At 43.5% G+C, this 12,138-nt stretch overlaps 1 protein-coding gene across 1 annotated transcript in view; it reads right to left on the bottom strand.

Moving 5' to 3' along the window:
* Positions 1-12,138, bottom strand: part of Csgalnact1 (chondroitin sulfate N-acetylgalactosaminyltransferase 1) — a 333,334-nt gene that overhangs the window by 176,937 nt on the left and 144,259 nt on the right. The window contains exon 3 of the mRNA XM_032919242.1: positions 6,651-6,799. The gene's annotated coding sequence lies outside the window, so the exon portion shown is untranslated. The remainder of the gene's footprint in view (positions 1-6,650; positions 6,800-12,138) is intronic.

Here is a 12,138-nt window from a genome sequence, read left to right as displayed (position 1 = left end):
CTGCCCGCAGTTGTTTGAGATCCAGGTTGTTTGTGCTAAAGTTATGAATAAACAGATTATTTCAAGTATGTCAGCTTGAGAAGGGAAAGGAGAAAAAAATCAATGCTCAAAATACCTTTTCAACTTTCAAGAGTGAGAAAATTTACATCACGTAAGTTAATACAGATAACAACCCACGCCTCTCCTCCTGCGCTGCAGGCATTTTCCAATTGGGAATCTCAGTTCTTACATCTCCAAAGGTACCATTCGGTGCCACTGCAGACAGAGAAGCTGCAGTGTGGAGGATTTTAGAAACAAGTACTGGCTTACTCAGCTAAGAAGGGAGAGCGGAGAGGTTTCTAGAGCTCTGGTGGAGCCCAGTTGTCTCTTATTTAGAACAACCCAGCGATTGTCACAGCACCGAACTACCAAAGTACTGAAGTGCAAAAGGTTGGGGACAGGCTCCCTACTTTCAAAGAGCAGAAATGTAGTTGAAGGAAAATGCTGGGATAATTAGTGCCTTCAGGGGTCCTGAAGGGAAGGAAACTACTCAAATGCATCTAAAATGGACACCGATATGTAGACATTAGAACCCATTCTTTTTGGATTTGTTATTCAACGTGAAACAACTGGACAGCGGAATTGGAAATACAGTGCACAGAAGAACAAAAAATTGCTTCCCTGACGCAGTTTTTACTCTGTCAACATTAAGTATTTCCTTTCATTCATGTCACTTTCTTTTATCTCCAGTTTCCCCCATGATCTTTTTCAAGAATAAAAAAAAAAAAATGAGGAATGAAGAAAGCGATTACCAAAAGACACAAGAAGGAAAAAAAAAAAAAAAAAAAAAGCAGACACTACTTGACACTGACTGAAGGTTCCAGGCCTTTGTTGTGCATTGTTCTACCGTCCCACTTAGAAGAGCAGGAGGCTCTACTTATTACTCATCCCTAGTAATCGTGATACCTTAAATATTTGCCAAACACCTATTGTGTTCCAGACATCATGGCATCAACGATGTAGTATAGGACCCAGCAGGGTCTCTTACCCTCAAGACCACACAGCTAATAAAAAAGAAAACAAAACCCAAAACCAATCGTGTGACCAGCACCACTTGGCAATGGGGTTAGCAAGTTAGCCTCGAAGTCTGTTGCTCCGTGCTCACACGCTCCTGTCTTCTTCTAACCTCTGGCTTGCTCTCTAGTCCTTACTCACTGCTCTGGGCTGCAGCCAGGCCCTCCTCAGCTCCTCTCTCCTGCTGCCATGCTTCTCCATCCTCTAGTCCCCCTCCTCCACCCTGCTGTCACAGTTGCCTTAGTTCATGTAGCACATAGCTATCTAATGGTGCCCTCTCTCAGCAGGGCTCCGGGGCCTTTGGATGGAAACATTCCTGTGCTCCAATGTACCCATCACATCAAATCTAAGGGGGAGCTCCAACTGCCCTCCACCCCCCAGCCAATGCCTAAGCAATCTTGTGTCCCTGGGAATGTGGCACACCTGTACACAGCTATTACACACCTAGGTACAACCTTCAATCCACCATTAAGCTTAACTCAAGTTAGGACAGAAAGAAATTTTCCAAAGCTATAGGAAAGGGCTTTAATTCCATTCGATCCTAGAAAACAATCGTAAGAGTTCAATATTATAACTATGTGGTAGTGTTTAAGTCAGTCAGTCAGCCCTGTCATGAGACAAGATCATCCTAGGCACTTGGCATAAGGTTAGATATTCACATGCTCTAGAGAGTTAGAAGCACATGTGATAGGACAAGTCACTTCTGGAGTAAATTTTGAGATTGCGATTCTTTTAAACTTCTTACTACTTCTGTGGGATACTTCCCTACTAAATTCCTTTTCTCTGAGATGTTGCAAGCACTGGCTATCAGCCCTACACTAACGACCCGACTTTGATCCCTAAAGGACACGTGGTGGTTAGTAACTAGCTCTGACGATTGTCTCCAGACATCCGCACATGCATTGTGATACCCACATGTGTACACACCATACCTGCTCACACGCGCACTCACATACATACGCTCTAAATAGATGTAATCAAAATCGAAAACAAAATAAACATGAAATTCATTTTCTGCTTCTTGCAACCAAAAATGCTAAATGATATTTAATATTTTACATTCCTGAAGCGATAATAAATGTAAAAACAAAACAAAAGCTGACCATCATTGATGTAATTAATGAGCCAAGTAAAAGAAATTTCAAGTTCTGATTAATAGGGAGAAAACACCAGAACAGCAGGGTAAAAGGCTTTTCATAGCGGGAACAACACACCCTTTTTCTATTCATGGCAATGGCTGAGAGCTTTACCACAGGATCAACTTCCAGTCCAGGCTCCAGCACTTGGTAATGACAATATTCACTGACAGCCTAGCACACAGTAGGTCGGCTCTTTTTGTACTGGCTGAGCCCTAAGGAAGACTGGAGACTGAGAAGCATGGAGAGGGAGACAAGTATAGCCATCAGAACAAGCCCTGAAGGTGAGCATGACATCGTGACCCTCCCTAACAACCTGACTTTAGTCCCTGGAGCCCACATGGTGGATTATAACCAGCTCTGGGGAGTCGTCCTCTGACCTCCACACATGTATTGTGACACCCACACTGAAGCAGGAAATTAACCTGATGGAAAGGGGCATCAAGAAGTAATCCCTAGACAGAAAAGGAAAGATGAGAAGCAAGACCCAATCCAGTGCCAACTGGAATAAGTGACAGTCTAGTAGAAGATGCACACAATGTTCCGAATCCCCTCTGGAGAACTTTGAGTATCTTCCTCTATTGTTCTCTCTTTTGTTTTTTGAGACAGTGCATTTCATTGAACCTAGAACTTACTCCATTAGGTAGACTTGCTAGCCAGAAAATTTTAGTGTCGGAGGTACAGTTTCATGCCTGGTCTTAGGTGGGATAAATGTTCGACAAGCCCTTTACCCATTGAGCCATCTTTCCAACCTCCAAGTGATACAACCTCCCAGGGTTATATTCTGGCATACAGGATAGACCATATCCCATGGCATACATAGTGACAATGTCACTATGAAGTACATAGTTAAATTTATTTCTAATACCTACTTTGCTTTTCACTCTGTGCTACTTGGTACTTGTTTTATGAACTCGTAGAATACCAGCAAAGACTCACAAGATTAGATATCTACAAACAGAATCTCTGTTCCCAAGACACTATTGGAAAAACTGAACCACTGAAGTGAGAAAGGACAGGGTGAGCTCAGAACAGCATTGTGTAAACAGTGGGAATGACAAGCCCGTGAATAGAATACAAAAGGATGTGACATAGGTATTTCCTCTGAACTGAAACAGTCTCTCTTGGAGGCATAATAGGGTCTCTTAAGAGTCAAAAAAAAATATTTCCCAGACTTGGGAAACTCAGAAATTTATAAAATTCACTATTCTCCCTCTATAAGGTTAAGTAAACAGTAAGCAATTGCTGAGGGAGAGGGCTTTTCCATGAAGATGACTACTCCTTGTACAGGAAACGGTCAGGATGTAGCTTCTCTGAGTCATCTCCCTTACTGGGGTGGGCTCTTTGGTGATGTAGATAGATGCATGTGAATCACCACGGTCCTGTATGTGACTTTTCATCCTTATCCCTGTAGGTCACTCCAACAAACTTATTGCTTCACCAAGTAGGACTTGGAGGAATCAGCTGTGTGTTCTGTCATTGCAGTTTTGCCTAGGATAAATACTTATTTATGTCTCCTGAGGACGAGACATGACAAAGGATCAAAAAAATACAATGTGAGGAAGCATGGTCAGGTATGAGTCAGTCCTTCAGTAACTCCTTCTCCATGCTTCACTCCATTCACTCTTTGCTTGGTACCCACAGGAGCCATAGCCTGGTTGGCAGAGTTAAGCAATATCGATGCAGGATGCTTATTTTTGTGGACTGCTGTGGGGTAAGCTTTAAAGGCTGAGAAACAGGTCGGTGAGGAGTTACCAGATGTCAGCATCCCAGTAGGAAGAATAGTGTGGGGGTCACCAGCTTCAAACAATCATAGTGAGGAGGAGGAATGAACAAAAGAAGGGATCTGAAGGTAGGAAGCCAGACCAAGAGCATGAAGATGTGAATAGGGGTATAGGCAGCACTCAGAGAAAAGATCAAGTCTCTGTCTTGACCAGAAGAAGGGAATTATGGGTATGGAAATGTATCAGTGAGCTGCAGCAGGTACCAAGTGAGAACACAACTGTGGCAAGAGTTAATTCACTGAGAAGAGACCATGTTGGGACAGGCCCTTGGATGACAGAAGTTTGGGACCTTTCAGCTGTAGAGTCTTGATTTAGATTCCCTAGTAGTGAGGGTTATGGGCTATATAAACCTCTCAAGTTCCTGCCCCTGTTCTCTGCTTCCTGACTGACTCTAAGACATAACCATCCACCTCACACTCCTACGGCAGTAGCCATAGCAGTTCCCACCACCATACCTTCACCACCCTGATAGATTGTATGCCCTGAACCTGGTGCCAAAATTGGTCCTCTCTTAGGATGTTATTCCATCACCACAACAAGAAAAATCACACAGGACACAAGGATATTTCTACTATAAAATGTAGATGGCCTGGTGCTATTAAATATCTGGAACAGGAATTAATGCCTTCCACGTGGGCTTCCATGATTAGCAGCCCGGTGCTATGTGGAGCACCTGCCCATCACTGCTGCCAGATGTTCAAGCCAGTGAGAAGCAGCAGCTAGCTGCTCCCAAGCTAGTGCTTACCTAGCAGGCCTCCCGTTTCCTGGGTAACATCTCCTGCTGCTGTACTAGGTTCCGACAGAACTATAACTGTTCTTCGTTGCCAGTGTATGAACTACAGCCACCCCTCCTCTGTCCTGTCTTAATACCCAACAGCTTTTTCCTTTCCCCACAGAAACTTTGATCAGTTTTTTACTGCTTCCCTGCTAATTTTCACTCTGGCCCCTTTCTGCTATCATCTCAAGACATTAACAGTTACGGCACACATGATTTTTAAAAAGCCAGAGTTCCCTTGTGCAACATCCAAGTTATTCTTGAAAACATTAAGCATCCCAAGACTCAAGGTGAGAGCCACCATTCTTGTGCCCTGAAGTTGGCCCCAATCGGTCTTCATAACCCCTTAACCTGCTACTTTAGAGAAGAACTTATCACGGAGCAATTTCTAGTTGCTGTGTTCCTATGCTCACTTTTGCCTGAGGTTGTTTATATTTTTGTTACCAACAACTCAAATGTGGTCCCTTCAAAACTCCGTGTTTTGTACAACAATGTAAACTCGAGTCACAGATCTTAACCTCCACCTTTTATCTGAGTCCATATAACAATGCTAGACCCCTGCCCCGTCCCTATTCTCAACAATGCAAAATCAGGAACAAAACTTCTGTTAAAAATGTGTTCAAGAGGAAACAGCACTTTTCAAAGACACAAGTGTCTGCCAGGCACAGGTCCCCTGTCTTCATTTCTGTGCCTACTTTTCATTTGTATTTCTAGAGAAAACTCGAAAGAAAGACAAAAAGTTTCATTGCTGAAAACAGGAAGCAGGGGAACTGTTTCCCATTCCCTCCCCAACTATTTCCCATTCCCTCCCCGGTGTTAATGAGATCTGTGCTTTTATGTAGGTGAGAATGACCCTGAGCTCCTAATTCTCCTGCCTCCATTTCTCAATTCTCCATTTCTGGACTGACATTTCTTTAACATCAAACTTGCCAGTTGAATATCTTATAGTAAAGAAACCAAAGTTATTGGTTACAAGAACAAAACAAACTATCAGAAACATTACATTTATCCCAAGGCCTAAAACGTTAGTATACATTCATAAGGAAGCAATTCTCAAATAGTTCTAATGAGCACCCCTAGGGATGTTACAAGGCTGATTCATCTTCTCAAACCATTTTACTTTAATCTGATCAAAAAAAAAAAAATCACTGTACCCATTTGCTTGCAGAATGACTATTTCAGAAATGTTAATATTCTGTCCCAACTGTGTTCTCGATTAAGTGGACAGTTTTGTTTCGTCTTCTGAAAAGAAGCTCTTCTAGCTGTGCTAGTGATCAATGCTCCAAGAAGACAGAAATGCCAAAAGTGTTTGAAAGTGAAATACAGATCATAGGCAGTGGATGAGGAGATTCAAAGCAAAATAGTTGAGTTTCTTTAAAAAAAAATGATGCCTTTAAATAACTTTTCATTAATATAACTATTAAAATGAATCGAACATATTTTATATAGAACTGGGATAGCCCCGGGATGCGGACCATATAAGATTTGCTCTCTAAGTCATCTACAACAAAAAGATTCACTTATTTGTAAGAATGAGTGCTGCATAAGCCCTTCACTGGCTAAAAATGATCTTGGCTTCTCTTCTTATAATGGAAAAAGGAGTCTAAAATGCTAAGGAAAAAAGAAATGGGAGGTTACCCCTGTAAATTTCCATCCTTGAAATACAGGTGAGATTTAATAAAATGCACGTGATTTGGTATGTAACACACAACTCATCTGAACATATAATTCCCACCCCACCCCCCACAAAGCAGTAGGGTTTACCCCTCTTCCTCTCTTAATAAGCAAAATATTTTTGAAATGAAACCGTCAATATCTAAACGCGCGAAAACCCGGCTGAAGACAGAGGAAAGCAAAACACCACACTTCCACGTGGAAAAGAACAAACCCAAACCAGCTAACCTCGGCAGAAAGAGAGGCGCACAGCTGCTCCGCTCACACATCTGCTTCTGGCGGTGACTGCGCTGGAGTCGCACTTGGCTTCCAAGTCAGGGTCCAGAGGGAAAGTACCGCCCCCTTCTGCTAGCACCGTGTTCAGCTCAGCGCCACCACTGGAGGAAGAAAAAAATCATGCAGTGAAGTGTTAACAGTAAAAGAGAAAATCCCCATCTGAGTTTTTCTGGAGAGGAAAGAATCCACCGGCTACAAGGGTTCCCTCTGGGAGTCGTACTGCCAATGCCCACCGCTGCCACTCACAGCACTAAGGCAATCTGCTGCTGCAGCCCAGGAGGGAACGCTGTGCTGGCAGGACTGGCGCCTGCTACAGCCGCTGGAGAGGACAGACTGGGTGCTGTTGATTACTATCCGATTCCCCACCCCCACCCACCGGCAAGAACCTCTGCCCAGCTCGGTACTTCTTACCCACGCTGAAGTCTGATGGGGTGCGTTACGGATGGACCCACACTGTCCCAGCCCTTGACAAAACAGATGCTGTCAGCTGAGATACAAGCCGAAAGTAAACACAGTCAGGCCAAAGACTCCCTGTAAGTAAGAAAGATTCTGGAAAGACACTAAGGCGCTCATGTGGAGCCTGTAATATACTGTTTCCAAGGAACTAACTTGGGGCTCAGTTCCCCAAGAGTTTTTCTTATTTTTATCCTGTCTGTCCCATAATTCAAGTAATGGTCGCAATATATCCATGTGTGTGTATATACACTACCACTTCTATTTCACATGCAGGAATAATAAAAAGTCCAAGATGATTTATACAAGGCCACAGAAAAGATTGATAAGCCACTCAAGTCTACAGATTACTTGCTGCCCCCCCCAACCCCCCACCCCCGACTCCATGGGGACAGCCTGGCAGCAAGTGAGTTTGAAGGTTGGTTTTTGTTTTGTTTTTTGCCTCACTGGCACGGACAAAGTCAGTAGCCATGTACACTGTGTCGCTATAGAAGTAGTCTTTCTTCTATCCTCACTCTCTCACCCTGGTTCGCTATGGTTTTAGCAGTGGCAGTTGTCATCTTCCTGGGGGGCAAGTCCCAAGACCTCCGGCTTAGACTCCTCCGGTAGAGCTGCCTGCTTCCTTCCACACAGCTCTCACAGCCCAGCCCCCCTCTGCCAGCCTAATTAATCTATGTCTAAATGGAGCTGCAGTTGGCAGAGAGGCAGCAGTGTCAACGTGGAATAATCACTTGGACCTGAATCTGAGTTGTTTTCCATCCCTGACAACAAATAATGTTACTTCCCAGCCTGCAGGCCAAGCGCTGAAATGGGTTTATAATTTGCCTTCCGATCAATCTCTCGCTCTCTCTCAACCCCTTAAGTTTTCTCTTCTGTCTTTCAGCATGGGGGGGAACAGCCTCAGAGACTCAATCACGGCATGGTCTTTATTGATATCCTTAATGAATATTCTTGGCCTTCTAAGTAAAAAGGTGGAAATCTGCATAATCCCAAACCACCACGCCGGTTTACATAATGAAAACAAATAGACTGTCAGCTCACAGCTCTGCAAGATCATTAATAAACTCAGTCATTCTCCTCTCACACCAGTGGCTGGAACAGAAACCTTTAGTCATTTCATATGCACCGAGCCATCCACATCCAGCCAGCCTCAAGACCCTGGTACTAGGCAGGTTGGAGTCAGAGGACAAATAGTTCAGCTTCTTCCTCCCTTCCTAGTAAAAGAACTCATTAAAACTCTGCTCCTGGGCTCTGGGAAGTGCATGATCTCCTTAGTAATCCCAAGCCTCTCTGTTCCTCTGAAGAGGAATCCTCTCTAGGTAGTACAGAAAAAGTACAAGAATGCAGAGTCAAATGGCAGCAAAACCAAGAGCGATGACCAGGATGGAAACTAAAAAGCACAGTGAAAACTCGAAGATTAACTCAATCAAGAGAAGGGGATGTGTTCAGCCAGACACAGGCAACGCGCCCTCACCATGCCACTGAACTGCTTAGGAATCCATTCGACAGCCACAACACGTGCATTAATAGTTTCCATTTTTACAGAGGGGCAGAAGGAGGTTAAGAAATCTGCAAGGTTAATATACAGTAAAGCCAGGATTTTTTTTTTTTTTTAACTTTCACCACCAAAAACGCTGAAGAGAAAAAGCAAGTCTGCCTCTTTGCAATACTCGACACAGCTCATGTAGGCACTCGTTGTGATTTGAATGTGAAATGCCCTGCTATGGGCTGACACATCGAAATACTTAGCCCCAGATGTCAGCTCTCTTTGGGAAGGTTGTGGAATTTTTAGGAAGTAGGGCCTCACTTCCTAAAGTAGAGGAAATGGGCCCCTTTGTGTGAGACTTGAGGATTTATGGCCCAGCCCCAAATCCTGTTTACTTTCCTTTCTTAGTGTGGATAAAATGTGACCAGCCAGCTGCTAGCTCCTGCCACCAAGTTCCCCTTACCTATCAACATGATCCCCTACTATGATAGACTATATATCTCGGGGACTATAAACCAAATCAACTCATCTCCCTTTAATTGCTTTGGCCAGGGTGTTTTATCCCTGTATCAAGAAATGAAACTAAGATACTAGTCTGTCATGTGGGTCTTTAGTAATGCGGATGGGGTCCATAGTAGCTGGAGAAGAGCAATAACCACGTAGATATACCACCCACATCTAAAGACTGCCACCGAGGCCCTGAGAACACAGTCTTTCCTGGATCTACCTGATCTTTCACCCCCACCTCTCCACCCACCTACCAACTAAATAAATAAATGGAAGTCTCAGTGACAAAAACGAACGTTTAATATATCTTCCTAAATATTAAAGAATAAGAGAATGTGTCAAAAGTAAAGATAAAATCCAGTGTGCTGGTCACATTTTATCCAGACTAAGAAAGCACAGTAAACAGTTGAAAAGTGTGGAGAGAGAGCCTGAAAGTCGCAAGGAAATATCCCTTAGCCCTAACAGTTGGGTCTGGGTTTGAGTTCCCTTCCATATCATCTGTAGCCCACTGTATTCTTGACAGTTGAGCACAGAGAGGGAGGATTAAGGAGGACTTGAGGTGGCTTCACTTGTTTAAGTGACAGTGAGGAGAAAGATGATGTACCCCTGAGTGGCTGGGAGAAATCCACAGGAAAAAAATGCACGTGTGGGTTTTAGGAGTTTTCTATCTGGGACTCTACAGATTGAGCTACCGCCATCTCGCTTATCCAAGGGAATAGAATTTGCCAACCATGCGTTAGCGCATTCTCCTCAAATAAGCTAGTGTCTTAGGTTTGTCGTTGTTGTTATTGTTGTCATTTTGGTTTGGTTTTTTTTTTTTTGTTTTGTTTTGTTTTGTTTTTTTTGCTTTGAAGAGACACCATGACCAAAGTAACTCTTTTGAAAACATTTAATTGGGACCGGTTTACAGTTTTAGAGGTCCGGTCCATTATCATTATAGTAGGGAGCAGGGCAGCATCCAGGCACACAGGGTGCTGGAAGAGTCAAGAGTTCTACATCTTGACCGGAAGGCAGCAACAGGAGCCTGTTTTCTGCAGGCAGCCAGGAGGAGGGCCTTTTTCTACCCTGGGCAGAGCTTAAGCATAGAAACTCAAGGTCCATCCCCACAGTGATACCTTTTCCCCAACAAGGCCACATCTCCTAATAATGCCACTTCCGTAGGCCAAGCATATGCAAACCACCACAGCCAGCCTTTACTCCTGCTACGACAAGTCAACCTGAGAACCGTGACTACATTGAGAGTAACGCTATCGGGATAATAACACAGGAGCCAGGCTATCAGTACATCATTCCTTAGACAAGTCCATCCCTCTACCTGCTTCCAAATGGTTTCAAAAGACGGCTTGGCCAAGACTGAAGCTATAGGCCTTCCTCACTTCCCTCAAATTAAATATTCATACCTTCCATTCCTCTAACCCATCATGTGTGTCAGATCCTGGTACAGTAAGGAAGAAGGACTTCAAGGCCTCTCCCCCCTGAACATGGCAAATGCAACAGAGAAAGCTCACCCATGATCCACCCAAACATTCCATTGAGAGTCCCGCTGTACACATGTAGGTAAGAGCATATACTTTGAACCCTGAGTGACAACTTTTTAAGTATGAGTCAATGGAGTGCTCTGCCTGATGGTATTGGGAGCCAGAGCTGGGGACAGGATCAGCACTGTGTGTTCTAAAATTACCATTTCTCAAAACTATGTGTCAGAAAAGAAAACACCCTTGGATGCTAGGCATTGCAAGAAGCACACTGCTATATTCGTAACTGCATGCCTTCTACATTGAATAATTTGACTGTAAATAGTATGATTCGGGGCACAACTGATTTCCAAAGCCATGATCCCCACACCCAGAGGTTACCCTTTTGCTATTCTGTGAAATGAAAAAACAGGACAAACATTGTATCGCTAGTTCAGATAACACAGATACACACTGAGAAAAATATCCTCTTCATAATCCTTCCACTGGAGAAGGCCACACTCAATTCCTGCCTTGCAGTTTCTCACTTTGATCAACGGAAAATAATCTTGGGTAACCCAATTACACTGTTTAATCACCTGCTGTTCCTTTAATACTCAGGGTGAAGGGCCAGATAAATGGCTCAGCAGTTAAGAGCACTTTGCTGCCCCTGAAGAGGACCTGTGTTCAGTTCCCAGGAACTATCTGGTAAGTCACAGCCATTCATGAATCCTGTCCAGGGAATCTCATACCCTCTCCTGGCATCTGCAGGCATCAGGCATAGACGTGGTACACACATGCATATGCAAGCAAGGTGCTCGTTTACATGATATAAAATAAGTAAATTTTAAAATGAAATAATAAAATGTGAGCTATCTTCATGAGAAAACACTAATCTGTAGAAAATTCAAAGTAGCTCAGGTCACATGACAATTAGAAACACAAACTGGGGGCTCTGTTTTTTTAGATGAGTGCATAAAGAGATGCTAATTGCCAGGAGAGTCAGTTATAACTAGTTGGGGTTTTTTTGTTTTGTTTTGTTTCTTTCTTTCTTTCTTTCTTTCTTTCTTTCTTTTTTTTTTTTTAGGAAAATAAGTCTTTCTGTTTGCTTTCTTTCAAAGATGAAGACCAATACATGTTCCTCCTAAAGAGAGCTGTTTCCAAGGAGGCAGTTGATAACACTGTAGCTATATGCTCTTGTAACCACTCATTGGACTAGATACACTCTTCCTGTGAACCCCTTCTGGACTGGAGCTGCTCAATTTAATAGCATCCAAGATGTGAAGGAGACATGAACAGTGCCCTGGGGAAATCTGCAACATTTAATCTAATCCGGAATAAGAGATCTGCCCTGTCATGTGGATGACTGAGACTTTAGACAAGTCCTGTGGGTTTCCAGTTCAAGTTCTGTGAAATGAAGGGTTGGGACCACATCACTGGGTCCCAGTGAGAGAACATGAGCCTAGACCCTTGATCCCCAGCCCAGCTGAAAATTCTTGTCTAAGATTAGTTAGGGGGATGGGGGGAAAGCTGAAAGAAC

The sequence above is a fragment of the Rattus rattus genome, chromosome 13 (genome assembly GCF_011064425.1).
Source record: "Rattus rattus isolate New Zealand chromosome 13, Rrattus_CSIRO_v1, whole genome shotgun sequence".
In the NCBI taxonomy this organism is placed as follows: domain Eukaryota; kingdom Metazoa; phylum Chordata; class Mammalia; order Rodentia; family Muridae; genus Rattus; species Rattus rattus.
The sequence above is the reverse complement of the archived record's forward strand: the minus strand, read 5'-3'. Positions and strand labels throughout refer to the sequence as shown.